The following is a 22492-nucleotide window of genomic DNA, read 5'->3' on the forward strand; positions in this document are numbered from 1 at the left end:
AGTTACAATAAATATATTTTTTAATCTTATTCTTCTACATATACCCATATATTGATTGTTTGCACAATCAATATATATTATTCCCACATTGATTATTCTTAAATGTGGAAGAATTGCCAAGATGTTGTGGCTCAAATTATTTTTCTTGTAATATTAAGATTTAAGTAATACCATAAATATGTTTTTTAAAAATTTGAAGTATTATTATTTATTTAGTATGTTCTATAATATATAATCAATAAAAATAATAATAAATTTGGTAAATTTTATTAATATTTTAATATAATTAATATTTCCTTTTTTTTTAAATAAAACATAAAAACTAGGATCCCATCTCAATTTGGAGTGAAATATGCTTTCATTTTGGAGTGAAATAGGCTTTCATTTTGGGGTAAACCATGCTTTTGTGCATTTCTTAAGAGTGAGAACTGAAATGTAGGAAAAAAAATAGGTTTATGCCAAAGAAAACATCGAGAAAGTGTTGAGCCAAATGCAGGGTTGATCTGAACATAGAGTTAATAAGTGTTAGCAAGATGCTATGGTTAACAAGAACAGAGTAGAGACCAGGTACTGGGATTTTTAATAACTATTGTTGTGATTATACTTATTTTATAAGAATTTTAGATACTCCCCATGTCATACCAAATGTACAAGGAACTTGTTAATATCTAACACAAAATCATGGTAATTTCGTGGTAATATGGTGTTGTATGGTGCATATTTTGCTTATATTACTTTCATGGAAGATTTGACTGGTGCTCTTATGTAGTTATAACATGCTCCTCAACCTTTGTTTTTTGAGTATTCTTGGTAACTCACTAATTTGATGTTGAATCTGCCTTCATTATTTGATTCTTTATTATGTTCTTTCACTTTGATGTTACTTTTACACCATTGAATATCTATAGATGTCAAGAAAATTTCACTTTGTTTTATTAGCTATAGTAAATTGACAATCACCAATGGATAAATCAATCATGATTGAATTTAAACCAAATACTAAATGTTGTATTTTTAATTCATTTTAAAACCTTATTTTTTTTCTTGATTTATATATCAATCCTTAGTCTAGTTTAGAAAAATATTCTATTGGACAAAAAAATATTAGTCTCATAGGCTTGCATAGTTTGGTGAAGTTAATCATATCAACAATCATAAACTTCTCCATTTGAGGAAAAATATTCTCCATCTGCTTGTTAATTTCTACTAATAGTATGTGAAGCTAAATTGCCTCATGACTAGGTAAATGAGGAAGCTGCTACGTACTTTGCCTAGGTAAAAATTAATACTTCTTCTACCTTTTTCTTGTTGAACTAGGATATCATTCCGGACCTCAACCTAAAAGGAAATATGAAATTCTCTCTCTCACTGGTATCACTTGTCTTTTTGAAATCCATAATGCCATGCAGTTTTATATCTCCATCTTTAACATAGCTAAATCCATAATAAATTGTATCTTATAAGTTTGGATGAATTTACCATGGCTTGGCAATGAATTAGTTCAATTAGTTCAGTTCAAATCGAGTATCAAGTCTAGGGTTTACAAAATATATGAGGGGACCTAGAAATCAACTACACACAAAAGGATCAAAAAATTAATTTTGAATCCACACAAATCCATTTTTAGAATCATAAAAGTAGCAAGGGGCTTGCAATTAATCATTTGAAATTCCTTTAGAATATCGATTGCATGCTTCTGAACTTTTTCCTTCTCTTGTTCATTGACACACTGGAAGATCTCAAAAATGGCATGTAAGAGGAATATCATTTAAAATTGGATGTCAAATCTAGCTTGCACCATCCTATGATTTTTGCACTATTTAATAGAAGGATCAAGTTGTCCACTTAAAGGATTGAAACAAAAAGATTAGGTATATCACACAGATATTGAAATATAGAGGTTAGGTATATCTTAGACATTATGTGTTGTTTAAAGTTTAAGAATGCTACAAAGATTTTGTTATTATTTACATGGTTGAGATGAATGTGAAAAGTTATAACCTATAAATAGTGTTCGTGTTCAAGAATTGGTTTCTTTTGTGGGTGTAGTGAAGGTGAATATTTCAATGTAATTATAAGCTTTCCCCCCACCTATCCAAACAACCCACCTTTTGTGAGGTTCACATCAGAGATGTGGAACCCTAATGGTTAGATGATGTTAAATTTTAGTGTTAGATTTGTTTCTTTAAGGATATGGTAGAAACAAATTTCATAAACAACCTGTAAAGTACTAGTGATGTAATTTTAGTCTTGATCTCATGCTATTAGTTGTGAGTGTCAGTGTGATATTACATTAGAACATCAATATCATGATTGTATGTGGGTTTCCACAAATGGTATTGTCTTTCCTCATATACTATCTTGTACTTGCAGTATATCTAGATAGGCAAGTTTTGATATCAATCTGTCATGCACCAAGAGATGATTCAAATGGCTATGAGTTGGTGAGTAAATGGTGGTCACCCATACACATGGTACATCTTCCTAATCAAATTGTATTAGCTAGCCTAAACTTCAGTATGTGTAAAGCCTTAAAAGAATTAATTTAGTAACTATTTCTTGTAATCAAAGTCTCATAAATGGATCAGAATTATAGGTAGAAACCATCCTTTTGAGCATTATATCAATGCTATAGAAACCAAATGGTGAAACATTAGAAAATATTTATGCAGATGTAAGATAAAACTTTCTATCTTATTTAAAATCCTAAGAAACTACTCTATGGGTAGTCTTTATTAGAGTAATGACATTAGATGCAAATATAAGATGACATTACCCTATGAGAAGTATCTATTGGAGTCACTCTATGACAATCCCAACAATCCTTAGATTAGAGTGCCTATTAGTTCCAAACACTAAGATATTTCCCTCAGGCCTTGTCAATATTTCAAATACCCTCTAAACTCCTTATACAACAATATTGAACTTTAATAGAGTCAACTTACTTTTGCAGATTTGTTTTCTTAGTCCTATCCTTGGGCTTCTAAAACACTTCCAAGATCTTGTATACCTTGGAGAAACTCCTCTTGTTGTTTCTCCTTGACCTTTATTTTTAAAAAAATCATCTAACATATGGTCAAGCCCTTCTATTAAACTTTATCACTACTTTCCTCCCACTATGACAGTTTCATAGTCTCTTTATTGGTCCAATACATGTGCACTCCTTTTCATGGATATATGAAAGTTTCCGTATAGGTTGTTTAGTCTGACATTGATTTCAATTCATATTATTTTTTATAGTGTATTCCCAAGAAGAGATGGCTATACAACTAAAATTCACTTGATGTGACCATTTCATAAATTTATTTTATTAGGTTTGTATCCCCTCTAGCATGTCTTTGACCTTGGTTTAGATTTGTAATATTGTGTCTGTTGGCTCTTAGCTTTCAATATATCCTTAAGTCAAAATAAATTTTTTGCAATTGAGCTTTTCATATTTTCCAAATACCATCAAGTATCAATAATTAAATGAGAGCCTACAAAAAAAAAAAAATCACATAAATCTTGGTATAGTTTATTTAGTAATTATTTTACTAACTTTTGATATAGTACAAGAATTCTACTTCAGCTATGTTCTCCATATTTTCTCTAACCAATATTTACCTGATAATTGTGAAAGACAAATGCAATTTGCGGAGTTTTTTTGTGGACTTCTTCAATGAGATTAAATGCATGCTCCCAATATTTTGCTAAAATATTATATTTTTTAAGGATCCAAGATTCTTGTCCAAAAGTTTCACCAAGAAATAAAATTTGGCATACAATATGATCTCAATTGCTCTAGCCAGTTTCTAGTATTATCAAATTCGTGATTGATAGGTTGTGAGTCCTGGGAAAGCTCTCATGACATTGTTCTAAAAGTTGTTTCCTTTGGCAACCAAAGAATAGACTCTATTTCCTCCAAAGTGAAAGAATCTTTTTTCCCTATTCCTACTTTAGATACCATCCATTTTTCTTTTATCTAAAAATTTACCTTGCATATAACTTTTTTGTAAATCCACCATCTATTATAATTAGTTAGGATAGTTTTCTAAGTTATCCTACAATATTAGAACTTGTGAACTTTGAATGTGTAAACTTAAAAAGTTCATGGTAAACATGTATGGAAAATGTGAAATTCCTCTCTCAAACAATCTTTGCCTCTTTTAGATTTTGAACTCATTTTAGTAGCCCTTTCTTGCATTGAATGACTTGGGTGATCATTGAGTAAGGGTTTTTATTATGGTAAATAATTTTCTACTAATCAACCTATTCTTAAATAAAAAAATTCACCATGTCAGTCTATGATACATTTTTGGGTAAGATTTGATAATATATAAAAGGATTATGAATTCAATATTCTGATCTTATTCATGCTAAACAAAACTTGACCATATCTTATATAATCAATGTATCAAAAAAGAACATATCATGTCACATGTAATACTTGTTTCCTTGTCTAAATTTGGTTAATCGCTAACTATCATAACCATAGAATATGATGTAGAGTTCTATTCTTCCCACCTAACTTAGTTCCAAGACAAGTATAATTTTAATCAAAACATATAATTCAACCCCTTCAAAGAATATTTAACCTCAGTCCCCTACACCTTCAATAGTGTCTTTCAATAGTTCACCAACTCACGTTGATTGTATTCCCCATTACTCCTTATTGTGTTGCTTCCAAACAATTAAACTACTTGTGATGATTTTCCTTATTACCTCCTAGCATCCCTATCACACCTTCTTTGACAAGGTCACTCCTCTATAGATTTATGGTACTAAACTTCTCATGGAAGGATAGTCCTTGAGTCTTTACACAACTCCACCAACTCACAAACCCTCATCTAGGTTTTGTAGGCTTGATTAGAACCCTTAAAGAAGGAAGTGCCCTTCAAACCTAGAATCTAGTCAAAAGGACCATGGGGACATCTAGGGGTATTCACATTAGTAATAATCCTTCAATTTCACACTTTGATTCGATTCTCATCCAAAGTTATGGGGGACTGTTGCTTCTTTCCTAATTAATTTTGCCCATCACATTGAGATACCAACCTATGGTTTTATGCATATCTCACACAAACTATAACCAATTGAAAAATACAATAGACTCCCTTACCTCTTATTTCAACAAAGTTTCTAATTTATCCAATTGTTACATTTGGAGATAAGGGGTTTTGAACTTGGGTAACCTAGTTTTTGTGCCAATAACAACCTCTTGTAGAGTGTGATAACATTTCTCCATCAATTTTCCACGTTAGGTTCTCAAAATTGTTGCAAATGAAAGATAAGAATATTTTCCAGCTTCCTATCTAGTTGGATTTCTCATTTGAATATGTACATGGGAACACCAAGTGAGACAATAGTAAAAATCTATTTTTTAAAAATTTGTAATTCATACAACTTCATTCAATTCTTCTCTATCCAACAATTTTTGGTTGTTTACATTATTTTAATGATTTCATCCATAGTTACAACCAAATTTCAATGGTTATAATTGTTCTAGGCAACCAAAATTCTCAACTAAAAATATAATCAACGTCTTTTTCACATGATTGTAGCTGATAATATTTTTACCCACAATTTAAAAACTATCATTCTAGCATCCTAGGAACCTACCAAGTGTAAATTAGTCCCTATCAATTTATTCTCTACTCCAAAATTTGAAAATTATGGGCCATATCTATAGTCCATTAAAAGTTATTCATATGCCTTATGTATGCTTCCACAATTTTTTGCCTTGATGGATGTTCATTTCTTTTTTCTCTATTCTAGTGTTGGCAAAGTGGACATGGACAAAGATTTTGGAAATCATCATTACATCTATGAATTGTATTTCTTGGAGATTTATAAGTCATTTTAAAATCTAATTTTGTACAGATCTTGTAGTGTTGAATCCAAGAGATCACAATTCACTGAGGGGTCTTCTTAATGGCGCATATTCCTTGTTTGTGCTTTTGCAAAATTATCCATACTCTTCTTTGAAGACCATCTAGTTTGGTACAAGCATTAGGAACTAAATCTTAGGACTCTTCTACATATTTTTCCACTACTCCTCCTTATTACAGTTGGGTCAACTCTCTAAAATGCAATTAAAATCATTCTTACCAAACTTTATGATCAACTTTTTTGTGAAGTTCATCATGTGTCCATTAGATTAACTTTTGTTTTGTTATGCATCATATGTATCATTTGTCCCATCATATCTAACACAAGGTCAAAATTTGTATCAATCTTATTTTTATAATCACTTTTGTCATTTTTGTGAACAATGTTTGTTTCTAGTGCCTCAATTTCTTAGGGAGTTGAGTCCTCTTTTTCTATTAATATTAGTTCAATAAAGATAACAATAAGACTATTTTAGTAGCCTAATATTATTACCATCAAAAAGAATTTTAAATAGAGAGCAACTGTTCCTAGACTAGTCACTTTAATTTCGGTTTGTTGTGCATATTATAATGCTTTTACATATTAAAATAGCCTTGCCTCAAGAGTATAAGAGAAATAAAAATTTAATAATACTAAGTCTTAAAAGAGGTGATCAAGACTCCTATAACCCAATAATATTGTTTCTCCATTAAGTTGTTAGGATTCTTTAGAATAATTGAGAAGGGGGGTTGAATCAATTATCCAAGGTCTAAATGCCCTAATAATAATTTTTCACAAATTATAGTGAGCCCATTAAACTATTCATTCAACCAAGCTTAAAACATCCATCTTAGCAAGTTACAGTAAATCAACATGCAGGAATAAAACATGCAAGATTAACACATGGCACAATGATTTATGTGGAAACCCAATTTGAGAAAAACCACCAGTAACATGCTACTCAATTTTCACTCTTCTGAAGTGATGCCCTGTTAAAAGCCTGCCCTATTAAAGGTTTACAACAAACTATTAAATGTGACCTTGTTAGAGGAATTCACCATACTGTTAGGAATGGGCCTGGTCAAAGGACTTTGGAACATTCACTTGGAATGTCACCCTATTAAAGGATTTATAACATGGCTATTAAACCAACCTAAGTCCATAGGATTTATACTAACTGTTACAATTGCTAGAGAGTAACAATAATGACTTTTAATCTAATACAACTCACAACATATCTTGTAGATTTCAGATCACACTTTAGTTCAATCCTTTTCTTGGCTTTAATCACTATGGCTCTCACAGCTTGTCTTCCACTCAAGCTTCATCTCCTTGATTCTTCTTACTCATCATACCAATGCAATCATCTTTGTGGTCATCTATCAAAACATAATTTCTATGCTTTCTTCTCCTTAGCACCTTCTTCAGTCACTTCATGCTTTCATGCTTGATCCGTTACCTAATTGTTTCATGACCTTATGACTCCTTAAATAGAAATATAGAATACCTTTCCTGCTTAATTCTCCCTCTTAAACTTAAGGGATTCAATAGATTAGGTAGGATACAATGCATCTGTCCCATATCTCATCTTCATCTAGAAAATGTTATACGTAGAGTTCTGTGCCACTAGCTCATCATTCTTATCTTCTATCTGGTTCATAAAATTCTAGGTAACAACCTTGTCAACTCAGATCTAGTGAATCTTCGACTTTCAAAATAATGGAACAACTTGGCACTATTGATTTACTGATGCTTAGCTTCCTCTGTGTTACTCGGCTCTTGTATTCTTCTCGGCTTTTGATCTTCACTCAGCACCTGATCTTTGCTCGACACCTGAAGATCACTTGACACTTGAAGATCACTCGGTACTTAATATTTACTCAGCACTTGAAGATCACTCGGCACACTCTAAAGGTGAACTTGCTCAACTTCAACTAAAAATCTATTCAGCACTAACTAGCTTTCTTGGCACTCTCTTATGAACTTAGTTAGGCTTTAAAAATGACTTAGCTAAACCTTACATATTTGATGTGTTTTAGTGTGTCCATTCTCTGTTTCTTAGAGTATGTCAACAATAAACTATTTCATCAATGGCTTAGCTGATCCTTGTACTTCATTACAACACCATAACTTTAACCTTTCTCTAGGTGTTCTAGTTACATCTTATTGATTGCCACCTCTTTGTCATTCAACTAATTGATAGTATATGGATCACTAAAGCGATTTTCATTCCTGCAAGTAGCAAGTTTGACATCAATGAAAAAACAATGATTGAAAACATTCTTTACTAGTTCCATTACTTCATTCATGATCTTATTCAATCATTTCCAACAATCTCCCTCTTTGGAATTGATGGCAAACCAAATTGATCAATTGATCAACTTAGTTACCACCAAAATTACATACATTTTCTACTACTTTCTATTTCTCCTCTTTACTGCTTCTTTTTGTTTACTACTGCACCCTTACTATTGATCTCACATATCTTTTCCTTTCAGTTTCTCATAAATCTCCCTCTTTCTTTGTATTGATTAGTATCTACATATATCTCCCTCTTTGACATAAATGCCAAAGATGTAGCATCTTTAACATGGAAAATATAAGCTTTGCATTTCATGTTTTCTCCCTCTATCACCATGCATGTGATTGATTTGGAGTTTTTGCTCCTGTTGTCATCTTTTGCATCATTCTTCTGATATATCAATGATTTGTTCTGTTGATGTAAGACAACTTCTTTGTTGCTTTAAACTGCTTGAGTTAGGGGCATTACCTCCAACTTGCCTCTTAGATATTCATAAGCATCCTTGGGCAATGGTTTGGTGAAGATATATGTAGTTTGTTCCTTTGTGTGAATGTACTCCATCTTCACTTGTTTGTCTTCTACCAATTCTCTAACGTAGTGATACTTGATTGCAATATTCTTGGTTTTTGCATGCATTACTAGATTTTTGGATATGTTTATAGCACTTGTATTATCACAATACAATATCTCAAGTTTGGTTACCTCTTCTTTCATTCATTTCAATAGATGTGTGGGCCACACAATGTTTGTGCAATTGACTGTTGCTGCCACATATTCAGATTCTGCAGTGGACTGAGATGTGCATGTTTGCTTCTTGCTAGTCCAAGTAACTAGTCTTTTACCTAAAAATAATGCTCCTCAACTTGTGCTTTTTCTGTCATCAATGTTGCCTCCCCAATCTACATCTGTGTATGCATTTAGCTCAAACTTTTCATTCTTTTTGTAATATAGACCAAAATCATCAATACCTTTGAGATACCTCATTATTCCTCTTACTTCCATGAGATGATTTTCTTTAGGGTCAATAGAGAATCTAGCCATGATTCCAACTACTAATGCTATGTTTGGTCTGCTATGTACAACATATTGTAGTTTTCCAATCATGGATCTGTACTTAGTTTGATTGACTGCAACTGATTTATCATTTTTGGATAGCTTATGTCTAGTTGCCATTGGTGTGCTGACTAGTTTGGAGTCTTCCAATCCAAATTTTTTAAGTATCTCTTTGATATACTTTGATTGTGTCACAAATATACCATGTTTTAGTTGATGTACTTGCAATCCAACAAAAAATTTGATCTCTCCAAACATAGACATCTCAAACTCATGTTTCATTTTGTCAGCAAAAATTTTGCAAAGCACTTCCTTTCCTCCAAAAATGATGTCATCCACAAAGATTTTAGATACAAGAATATCCTTACCTTCTTATGATTTAATGTACATGTTGCTGTTATCATCAGTTCTTTCAAATACTATTTGTACTAGATACTTGTGAAGTCTCTCATACCATGCTTTAGGTGCTTATTTTAGACCATAGAGTGCTTTATGTAGTTCACAAACCATATCACTATTGTTTTCATCAACAAATCCCTCTGGTTGTTCAATATAGACTTCCTCTTCTAATATACCATTCAGAAAAGTACACTTTACATCCATCTAATAGACTTTAAAAATTTTATATGTAGCATATGCAAATAAATTTCTTACACTTTCCATTCTAGCAATAGGGGCAAATTTTTCCCCATAGTCTATTCCTTCTTGAGCATAACCTTTACATACTAGTCTAACTTTGTTTCTAGTAATCTCACCATTCTCATCTAGCTTGTTTTTGAATACCCACTTGGTGCCAATTACATTCTTGTCAGTTGGTTTGGGAACCAAAATCCAGGTTTTGTTCTTCTTTATTTGATCAATCTCTTCTTCCATGGCTTTATACCAGTCACCATCTTGCAACACATCAAAGACTGTCTTAGGTTCAATTTTTCTTAACAAACATGATTCATTTCTTAGTCTATTCCTTGTCATTGGTCTTGCATCTTTGTTACCAATTATCTATTCAGTTGAGTGATGTCTCTTCACATATTTGGATATTCTTGGTTTTGTCCTTGTTTCCATGTTTTATGTTTTAGATTTAGGGTCACTATGTACTTCATTGTCAGTTAGTTCTACATCTCTTTCATGTGTACTGGCTTCAAAGCTAGAATGTGCATTTTCTTCATTCCTTAGCTTGGCTTCTAAATGCAATTTAGCATTCACTGGTTGCGACTTAGTTAAAACTAAAACTTGCTATTGAATTCCGATTTGATTGATAACAATCTCTTCAACAGGCATTCTTTCATAAGAATACACAAAGGTTCTGTATTCATCCATTCTCTTTGGTTCTTCAAATTGGACTTCTATATGCTCATCAAAGTTTACATTTGCATTTTCCACAATTTTTTTAGTGTTAGTATTTAAACACTTATAAGCTTTACTTCTAGTGGCGTAACCAAGGAATATACCTTCATCACTTTTTGCATCAAATTTTCCATTTCTAGCATCTTTAAGGATAAAACATTTGCATCCAAATACTTTGAAATGCTTTACATTGGGTGAGTGACCATACCATAATTTAAAAGGTGTTGCACTTGTACCTTTCTTGACTTGTACTCAATTTAGTGTATGAATAGCCATAGTTACAACTTCTCTCCAATATTTTAGAGCAATAGTCTTTTCCGTCATTAGTGTTCTGGCACAATCAATCACAGATCTATTTCTTCTCTCAACAATTCCATTCTATGGGGGAGTCCTAGGAGCTGATGTTTATCTCTTATTTCTATTGTCATTGCAAAATGTCTCAAATTCATTTGATGTGAATTCACCACCTATGTCTGATCTCAAGCATTTCAAACTCTTTCCTATTTCCTTTTCAACTGTAGCCACATACCACTTAAACATTTGAAACGCATCAGATTTTTGCTTTAGGAACATAACAGACATCATCTTGGAATAGTCATCAACAAATAGCATTATATATTTATCTCCTTTGTAGCTTTGTACTTCTATCGGACCACATAAGTCAGTATGGACTAACTCAAGTACTTCTTTAGATGTATAGTTTTTACTCTTGAAACTTGACTTGGTCATCTTTCCTAGCTAACATTGTTTGCACATGGTATTGTTAGGTTTCTTTAGTTTAGGTAAACCTCTGACTTTCTTCATTTTACTAATATTGACCAAATTATCAAAGTTGACATGACATGGCCTTTTATGCCATAACCACACATCATCGAATTTTGCAACAAAATAAGAAATATTTTCCATATCAAGATTAACAAAATTACTTCTTGTTTGATCTCCTTTTCCTATCAATTTACCATCAATATCATAGATTTTTGTAGTTTTGTTTCCAAATTCTACTTTGCATCCTACATTGCCTAACTGTGAGTCACTCAGAAAATTGTAGTTTAGGCCTTCAACATAGTATGCATTGTCACATGAAATTTTCTCTATAAGTTTAATGCAGCCTTTTCCTTTGATTTGACATGGAGCATCATTTCCAAATCTAACACTATTTCCATCATACTGAGTAAAGTTGAAAAACTTACTTTTGTCTCCTATCATGTGAGGTGAGCATCCACTATCTATGATCCATCTATCATTCTTGTTCATACATGTTACCAGTGTTGTAGGCTCTTCTTCATCAGATTGGTCCTTCATTGCTACGTAAACAACTTCATCATCATTATAATCAGAATCCTCTTCAACAATATAGAACTTCTTGCCTTTGTCTTTGTAATCATTCTTATCATCTTCTCTTTTATATTTGTACTTGTTGCCTTCCTTGTAGTCCTTTTTCTATGTACACATTGCAGCAATATGTTCTACTTCATTACAATTAAAACAAATGATAGGCAACTTATCTTTGAACTGTCCTTTACCTCTGTGAAATCTTCTGGCTAGTAAAGCTTCCAATTGTTCCACATCTTCCTCATTAGTGCTACTGTCACTAGATACATATTTCATCTTTCTTCCCTTTTTTGATTTCATCTATTCAATAGATTCAACATTCTCAGGTCTGTAATTGTCAAAGTTAGATAACTCAAATGCAGTGAGTCTACCCACTATTCTTGCAAAACTTAGATTGTTTCCTAGTATACATATTAGCTCTTGTATAGAAAAAACTCTAATAGCATATATAGGGAGCAAAGTTCTTAAGAACTTAGTATTAATAGTATCTTCATCCGATTGACCACTCAAACATCTTATTGCACTTAACACTTCCTTTATTCTAGAGGCATACTGAGCAGCATTCTCACTTTCTTGCATTTTCATATCATCAAACTTTCCTTTGAGGCTTTCTCTTTTTTCTTTTTGGACATTCTGATCTCCTCCATAGATGTCTGATAGGGCTTTCCACATTTTGAATGCAGTCTCACATCTTTTGATATCATCAAATTCAACATAGTTGAGTGCAGAAACAATTTTCAGCATTGTCTGATTGTGTTCCTATTTGTTTTTCAAATCTTCTATAGTAAGAGTACCATTTGGATCAATATGTTTAGTAAAAATTGAATTTTGGGCATAATCTCCTATGGATCCAAGATGTAGCTTCATCAAAATTTTCCATGCAACAAAGTTATCTTTGTTGAGCTTGGGAACTTCTCGATTAGGCATTGCGATCTTTTCTGCTTCTAGTCCCTTTAAACTAAATCAATAGCAAGGCTCTAATACCAATTGTTACAATTCTTTAGAATAACTCAAAGAGGGGGGGTAGTGGGGGTGAATCAGTTATCCAAGGTCTAAATGCCCTAATAATACTTTTTCATAAATTATAGTGAGCCCATTAAACTATTCATTCATCCAAGCTTAAAACCTCCATCTTAGCAAGTTACAGTAAATCAACATGCAGGAATAAAATATGCAAGATTAACACATGACACGACGATTTACATGGAAACCCAATTTGGAAAAAACCACCTGTAACATGCTACTCAATTCTCACTCTTCTAAAGTGATATTGTGTTCAAAGCCTGCCCTATTAAAGGCTTACAACACACTGTTAAATGTGACCTTGTTAGAGGATTTCACCATACTATTAGGAATGGGCCTGGTCAAAGGACTTTGGAACATTCACTTGGAATGTCACCCTGTTAAAGGATTTATAACATGGCTATTAAACCAACCTAAGTCCATAGGATTTATACTAACTATTACAATTTCTAGAGAGTAAAAATAATGACTTTTAATTGGATACAACTCACAACATATCTTGCAGATTTTAGATCACACTTTAGTTCAATCCTTTTCTTGGCTTTAATCACTGCGGCTCTGACAACTTGTCTTCGTCTCAAGCTTTTTCTCTTTGAGTCTTCTTACTCATCATACCAATGCAATCATCCTTGTGGTCATCTATCAAAATAGAGTTTATGTGCTTTCTTCTCCTTAGCACCTTCTTCAATCACTTCATGCTTTCATTCTTGACCAACCTAATTGTTTCGTGACCTTATGACTCCTTAAATAGAAATCTAGAATACCTTTCCTACTCGATTCTCCCTCTCCATATTTAGGATTTCAATAGATTAGGTAGGATACAATGTATCTATCCCATATCTCATCTTCATCTAGAAACTTTCATCTAGAAAATGTTTTACATAGAGTTTTGTGCCACTAGCTCATCATTCTTATCTTCTATCTGGTTCACAAAATTCTATGTAACAACCTTGTCGGCTCAGATCTAGCGAATCTTCAACTTTCAAAATAATGCAGCAACTAGGCACTATTGATTTATTGTTGCTCGACTTCCTTTGTGTTACTTGGCTCTTGTATTATACTTGGCATTTGATCTTCACTCGGCACCTAAACTTCACTTGACACCTGAGGATCACTCGACACTTGATATTTACTGAGCACTTGAAGATCACTCAGCACACTCTAAAGGTGAACTTGCTTGACTTCAACTAAATTTTTTTTCGGCACTAACTAGCTTGCTCGACACTCTCTTATGAACTTAGTTAGGCTTTACAAATGACTTAGCTAAACCTTATATCTTTGATTTGTTTTAGTGTGTCCATTCTCTCTGTCTTAGAGTATGTCAACAATACACTATTTCATCAATGGCTTAGCTGATTATTGTACTTCATTACAACACCATAACTTCAACCTTTCTCTAGATGTTTTGGTTACATCTTATTGATTGCCACCTCCTTGTCAATCAACCAATTCATTGTATATGGATCACTAAAGTGATTGTCATTCAGGATTGCAAGTAGCAAGTTTGACATCAATGGCAAAACAATGATTGAAAACATTCTTTACCAGTTCCATTACTTCATTCATGATCTTATTCAATCATTTCCAACATAAGTATGACCAATATCATATGTTTAATCTGAAGGATTAGTTTTCGGAGGAACATTTTCTATAGCTTCAATTCTTGGTGCATCTACTAGTTTGGCTTCCCTTTTCTTTGCATTAATCCCTTTTTAATCAATAACTTTCTTATCCAAACTATGATTCAACATGTTAAGCTCTTTCTGGTCCAATGTATCTCTATGAGTTTTGAAATAGTGGGTTGATCGTATGTTTGATTAGTAAATAAGAAGAGCTCCTTGCACAAGAATCATAATTGTACTTTCTATAATTTCAAGTATGGTAGAATCCTACATTATAAGTTAGTGTATGAGTTTAATCTTAAACTTAGTAAGTGTTCTCCTCTTAGCCAATATTAGTCTATTTTCTTTCCTTAAAAGGAGCATCACGTATCATATTTACATTCTTGTTCTCTGTTTTGTTGGCATAGCCTTTACAAAATTTCCTTTTGGTTGTAGATTCTTGTCTCTTTAGAATGTAGCCCAATCCAAGTGTATTGTTCTCATTTATACAAGATCTTATACATTTCATGGCTTTTTGAACTTGAAGTGTTGTGCCTATTGCAATTGCTCCCTACTTATCTCTTTCCAAGTTTGATACATGTTTAAAAAGGACTTTATCAAGACTTTCTATTATATGCCCTGATTGTTGATGAAACCTCATCTCCTTTGTATGCCATTTTGGCTTCCTATATTTCTTTCTCAAATTCCAATTTATTCTTCAAAAGAGCACTACCTAAATCGGGTATATTTTTAGGAAAAAAATTCTTTTTGGAAGCTCTAGATAAGACATCAAAATTAGAAGTTGTAGCCTTTTTTGCCTCTGATGAGAAACATGCTTAACTATTATATCTACAAGGACAAAACTATTTCTCTTGTAATTTATTTCCACCTTTGTTTCCTGTATAAAAGTAATCAATCCATGAGTAGACACTACTTGTTCTAGTAATATTAGTTCTTTAGTGCTAAGGATTGTCATCCATTCAATGATTAGCTTCACCAAATCCTTAGATGCTTCAGTATTTGATATAATCTATTTAAATTTTTTTCTTTCTAGTGGTAACTTACTAGCTTCATATTTAGTATTTGGGGAAGTGTAGTTATATTTCTCTTCATTCAATTCATAACTAGGATGAGTTTCGGTTTTGAACATCCTTAGTGCAAGCCATCCTTTTCATCCAAACCCTTGACAATTTTTGGTTCATTAATGCTAGCAACACCTAGTGCATCTCTATTGGAAGATACTATACTTGCATTCATCAACTATTATTATATCCAATATGGTAGAAATAGAACATTAAGACAATCTCGTGAAAGCAACCTCAACAATTGCTAAGACTACTTTGTCTACCTCAAATGTACTTTCAAAAGATATAGTTATGGTACTCATTACACCTTCTTCATTATGAGTATTACCTTCTTCACATGAATGGTTCTAAGTGCATTGGGTATTCTTCATAATCACACGAACTGCTACTTTCTTAGTAAGAGATTTTGATGCCTTTTTCTTTTCCTCCTTCAACTCCTTTGTATCTAGTCCACAAGGAGTTCTGCACAGAAAAGGATAAAAAGGTGAGCATTGAATTAATCCTTAAGTGTTATAGACTACTTTATTAGTGATAGTTTACATCACACAAACCTAAAAAATATTATTACAACCATGTCACCACTAGGATATATTAATACATTATTACATTCAAGTGACATTTAATTTCCCAATAGTCATTTCTCTTATTTCTTAAACACTTTGGATATATGAAAATTAGAAACTAAGACATGGTAGAGGAGTGAAATTATGGTCTGGTAGCTTTATTGAGATGCAATTGGGACTTTTCAATTTGTTGAATATCATTTGTTCATTTTAAAAAAAAATAGTTATTGTTCTTCATTGTGTAACAACATGCAGATGCTTCCACTCTCTAGAAAGAATTCACAACACCAGAAGGAAGAAAGTAGTAATCTCATCCTTGCATAAAATTCTCTCAATTTTTGGACAATTTCAATTGCTTTGTGCTCTACTATTATTAGATATCTAACTATTTACATATTTTTTGTCTTCTTTACTAGTATTACTACAATAAGGTTACAAAACTTTCCAAGTGGACAATTCTAGATGATCTAAAGGTTTGTATAGCTATTTTATTCTGTTTGTAGAAAATTCAAGTCATTTGATGATGGATAACTTCTAAAATAACCTAGGAGTCATTTTTGTTTTGACTATTTCATTTTTGTCTTTGTATTTGGACTCTTTAGATTACTTGAGAGTAGGTAGAAGGAGAAGAAACTCTAGTCACAAACTCTAAAGGATCAATTTCTATGGTCCCATCACCTATTCTAGTTGCAGTAGTTTCTTCTTGACCAAAAGAAGGATCATAAATATGTCTATTTATAGCATTGTTGGCACTCCCACTATATTAGTTCCAACATGGCCTTCAATAGATTCTACATCAATTATGCCTCTCATGCCAAAAAATCCTTCTACTTTAATTCCTTCTATCATTCCTATTATTCGAGCCTTGATTGGGGTTATCCCACCTACTTTGGTTGCATCTATTCCCACAATTACTTGAACAATTGGTGTCATGCCAACAACTACAATAGTGTTAGCATCCATTCTCACTCCACCAATTTAAATCCCATCAAATATTGTTGTCCCTCTAGCTATGACATTGGCCACCTCTATTGTAGTGCCTATTATGACTATAGAAGCTACAATTGCCACAATTCACACAAAATTGTACGAATGTTCTATTTAGCAAGTCACAAAATATTTGTTTACTACAAATTTTATAGTTGGGTTTTTAAAAGGCTGTGATGCATGAAAGAGGTAATAGTTTGAGTTGAAAAGTTATAATCCACTATATATTTATGTTTCTTTAGGTCAAAAAATTGTGATTTAAAGGAAGGAGGAATGGATCAGACTTGTGCCCAAGATCAGGAGGTAGGACATATTTTTAAATATCTACTTTTTAAGATTATTTTCAAAGAACAAGAGATACAAATAATTAATTTATTATTTTATCTGTTTAGATTAGTATAGTATCTTATAACACAATAGTGCTTTTAACCTCATCTAATTTAAATTTTGTTATCTTCATTTGAAACAAAACTAGTCATCACCTTCTATATTTAAGATTGCTTCTTTTATTAACATCTATGGTTGAGCTTCAAAATTAATGTAGAAAAATAATTCTATGATACATCAAGTATGGTTTTACGCATTTTCTATCTTTTACTTTTCAATGTGTGACTTAAGGCACACAATTTTTAGTATAAATATTGGGAACCTTAAATATTATGCATGCATCTTAGCTAGGAAAACTAGGATAAATTTTAGGGCAATGCTACTTTGTTATGAAAATTTTATGTGGTTTTATAAATCCTACAATTGATCCCTAGTATTTAGTCTTCAAGTTAATTACTATTATTTTAGTAAGCAATATCTAGGCTACGTGGTTTTTTTTCCTAGGATTTTAAAGTTAGATATACAAATATTGTCCTTGCTACATACTATTGACAACATTTTGTAGTGACTTCGTTCAATTTCCAACTAAGAGTATCTAATGCATATTGCCAAGAAATTTGATTATGTATTTCATGCTATTTCATTTCTAGTACAATACAATGGTTGATTTCTTAAAATAGACTATTTCTCTGCTCCCTTTTAATGTTAGATATTGTATTTGGTGTCAAATATATGAGGCTAAAAGGATGATGCCAGCAACATGAAAGGTTAATGCAATTCCTCCATCAAAAGAAAAAGCTATTGAAAAGGATCATTTGACTTATGTAAACACATTATTATGTAATATTATCTCTAATAGTCATTATTGTATGTGATCAGTTCACTAGATATATTGATTAGTATATTGCCTAGTGATTTCAGCTTGTAATGTAAATTGATTATATCATAAGGAATGGGTAGATTTGACATTTAGTTCAATCATTGTGTTTCAATTTTCACCATGACGAGATTATTACATTGTTTTTTCCTTTCTTAGGAGGTAAAAAACTTCTTTTAAGGAACTTCTTGAGTCTACCCATGCTGAATCTAATTCGATATGGAAATAGGTTGTACAAAATGTCCTAAGTTGCATATTTTCTCTTTATTCAATTAATGTTTTTTCCTCTTTTTATTTAAATCAAGGGGAAAATGAAAATATTATTTTATAGGCTATATGGATAATCATCAATGATAAGCGATATGGAGCTCTCAAAACCCTTGGGAAGAAGAAATAAGCTTTAAGTGAAGAATGACAGAGGTTTTCTTCTTAAGAAATTTAATTTAATATTACATCAATAAAAATAATATTTAGATGTACTAGTTAATTCAAATATGGTTAAGGATGGAATGCCAATACTAAGGTTATTCATTTATTCCATAATTCTTGTGTATTAGTACTTAGCCCAACATAAGAAGCATGAGGCTGAAGAATGACACATATGGGAGAAAATGGCTTAGGAAGAGTTTATCATTATGTTGGAGGTGACATTTGTGTTATATTTTTCATAAAATAAATGTAATTTACTTAAATATGGATTTGGAGGACTGAATCAGTAGAATTCAACAAAAAATGAAAATTCCATTGAATATTGGCTTGATATATTGTTCTCAAGAAAGTAAGGAACTTATGTTAGCAAGATGATGGAGTTTGATTCATTTGATTAACATTCTAGTATTTTTGGGATTTTTTTTTAATGTTTGGAGTACAAAGTAGTTATGACATAGGTTGTGATTGGTTAAACTAATACTTTTAACTTACAGTAGATGTCAGTCTATTTGAGAGTGATGCAAGGTTTCATGTAGTTGACCGAGGAAGAGATAGAGAGGAACTCTTTGAGGGATATCTAGTCAAGTTGTAGAGAAAGGGTTTTCATGCTTTAAATATGTGTGATGACATGTCTCTACATTTTTTAGTATTTTTCATGTTTCATTGGATTTTTATAGAACTAGTAGATTATTTGTATGTTCCATTGAACCTAATTGGCCTTGTAATTAGTGTAACATGTCCATCTTCATCCATGAATGTTGTTCTTGACTATATTGTTTTCTAGGTGGCATTATCAATGGTTTTGCTAGAAGTGGTAGGGTGCAGTCGAAATACATTCACAACATTCATATTCAAAATATTGTGGACATTTTAGATGGTATTTTTAAATTTTGGGTAGATAAAATTTTGAGATAACATGGATGGGAGTTTATGGCATGTGGGTATTTTTTCCTCCAAAGAGGATTGAAGGATGGAAGGAATAAGATATGACAGTTGCCTTGATTTTTGAATGATAACTCTTGTGTTATATGCATAAATATAAGGTTTTAAATTTTTGATTCTACTAGTTATTTAATTATGACAAAAGTTAGTGAAATGGGCTTAGCCAATTTGATTACATGTATTATTTCAAAGAAAAGTTACTCATGATAGTGCCATTTTATAGGAAATTCAGACATAAATCCTTGGGTTAGAGACAAAGATTAGATAATTATAGAAATCATGAGCTAAAATATTTTATTTTAGAATTCCCTATTGTAGATTGTTACTTCAACTAAAAATGAAAAAAAAAACATGGTAAGATGTATTGGTCATTTGATATATAATTCTTCTTCAAATGTTAGATTTTCAAAAACTTGGATACTATAACACAAAATAATAGGCTCTCTTAGCTACTCTGACATATAGTGGCTATTTCTTGTTCCTTTTTTGCCATTTTTTGCTTAATTTATTTAGAGAATTGGATACTATTTCACAAAATAATAGACTCTTAGCTAAAAGTACATACACTAGCTTTTTCTTGTTTGCCCTTTATCATTTTTTAATTGATTTACTTATCGATCTAGAAGGTTTTTATTTTATAAAATAGAAAAATAAAGTTAGCGTATGATAGTACAATCATCTTCTATCATGATATTGCCTATTTATGTAGAGTTCTAATGTAAGGCCTGGTCCCATTAAGGATTTGAAAGACCATTATTTTGACTACAGTATAATTTGATTAGAAGTGGGCATATTTGTAATTATTAATATTGTCATTAGAGAACATTATAAGGCTTATGCAATAACATGATTAGGGAGAATCCCTATGTGACACTATGATTAGTATTTTTGTCCAATTAAATATGTTTGACTTATTATTTGTAACCATTTGAATACTATGTGAAAATGTGTATGAGATATTTGATATAGTAGAATTTTTCTTAATTAAAGGAAGAATAGGGTGAATAAAGCCTTACTTCCATAGATATTGTTTTTCTAAGGGATGTAACTAATATGCAAGTTAGACTCAACTTATGATCAGCTAGGGATTCTTTTCACACAATTGACAATGGTTATGAATAGAAGTCTGATAACATTGATAGCCTTAAATCTAATATACACTATGATGGATTGCATAATTTATGTTGATATCTTGTTTAGCTAATGAAATTGATCCTATGAATAAGCACCTTATATTGTTTCATTTTATCTCATTATGATAATTAGGTAGTTTTAGTAATTAAACTATAGAAAAATGAATTGAATAGATATTGTGTTGTAATGAATACATTTTGCATAAGGTGATTGTGAAAATAGAAATTAAGCTTGGGTTACATGATTGTGATCTTAATGTGAATGACGCATATTTATTAGGGAATAGTAAGTTGACTAGAAAGATGATGAAAATTATATACACTATATATGTACATGATTTTGTGGGTTACTAATGTTTGAATTAAAATGTATGGGAAAATATCCATGGAAGTAATTCTGAGGGCTAGGACAATCCTATGGATCACAATTGGGTCAAAATTACTCAATGTCGTGTGGTTATTTGCAAATAGGACCACTTTAAGTTGCATTCAATAGGTGGAGGCAATTTAATCAAAATGTATTAGTTAGAATGTGGTTACTGAAATCCTAACCTCTATCTTATGTCTATAAGCATTGTAACGATCAAATTTGGGTTAGACTTCAAAATTCAAATGTAATTCTTAAATTGGGGTTCTAGGAGGGAATTGAGACCCTAGATGGTAACTAAGGTAAAACTAACCTACCCTACTTATAGTACTTTAGGTTAGGGGTCATTTTCAAGTCAAATCATGGTCCCCTTTAAATCATTATGACTCCCCAAATGGGCCACTTCCCAATAGTGACAAAAATGAGAAGTGGGAGACAAACTCCATGCCTTCTCCCCTTTTTAGGAAATGTGACATTTGGAGTGGGAGACAATGGAGGACATAGAGCCATGTGCCATCATTAAAATAATGGGGATAGAAAGAGATAGCTACGACTTTTAAGAAGAAGGTTGGAAGACATTTGGGGTTGTTCACCCACTCTTCATTCTTGGAGATAGGAAGAGATAAAAGAAATTTTAGAACTTGAATATAGGGATTGGGAAGATGGACAAAGAGGAGAGAGGGATCTTGCAGTTTGAAAATGGAGATCTATCTTAAGGAAGAGCCCAAGAAAGATATGTTATTTCTCTCTTTATTCTCATAGTAGGATTCTTGTTAATGTGAAAGAAATATAGTTTAAAGGATGTTTTACATAATATCTTAGAACAAACTCTTAAAGTAGCAATGAATATCTTTGATTGGAAAGAGTTATTCTACTCAGGGGTATGGCTAGGGCTCAAGAGGCCTCATGATGCCATCAATTGGTAGGGTGAAAATGAGTAGTGTTAGGAGTATTTGTGATACCCATTATTGTATTATTGCAAGGAAATATAGTTGAAAATTTATAGATATCATGTTTAGTATTCTAGCTAAATAAATTGTATGTTTCTAAAATATAAGAGTAGAATTTTTATTATAGTTTACTTAATTTACACATTACATTATAAAATTAAAGTAAATGGTGATTACATAGTTGTTTACTAAAAATAATATTCTCAACTTGTAAATCTCAAGAGATGTAATTGCATATTTATTATTAAAAAAATTGAAATTTGTGAGTGTATAACTTGGATTTTTATTCTTAATCTATTTAGGAGCCCATATTGAAATTATTGTTTGAAG

The 22492-nt window shown here is 31.8% G+C and overlaps 2 pseudogenes; both read left to right on the forward strand.

Annotated features, from left to right (window-relative positions):
- Positions 1 to 17255, forward strand: part of LOC149561380 (uncharacterized) — a 78823-nt pseudogene extending 61568 nt beyond the window's left edge.
- Positions 17256 to 17410: 155 nt separating this feature from the next.
- Positions 17411 to 22492, forward strand: part of LOC149561381 (pre-mRNA-processing protein 40A-like) — a 53348-nt pseudogene continuing 48266 nt past the window's right edge.

Source organism: Cupressus sempervirens, chromosome 4 (assembly GCF_028749045.1).
Source record: "Cupressus sempervirens isolate cs-2001-9-10 chromosome 4, ASM2874904v1, whole genome shotgun sequence".
NCBI classification, from domain to species: domain Eukaryota; kingdom Viridiplantae; phylum Streptophyta; class Pinopsida; order Cupressales; family Cupressaceae; genus Cupressus; species Cupressus sempervirens.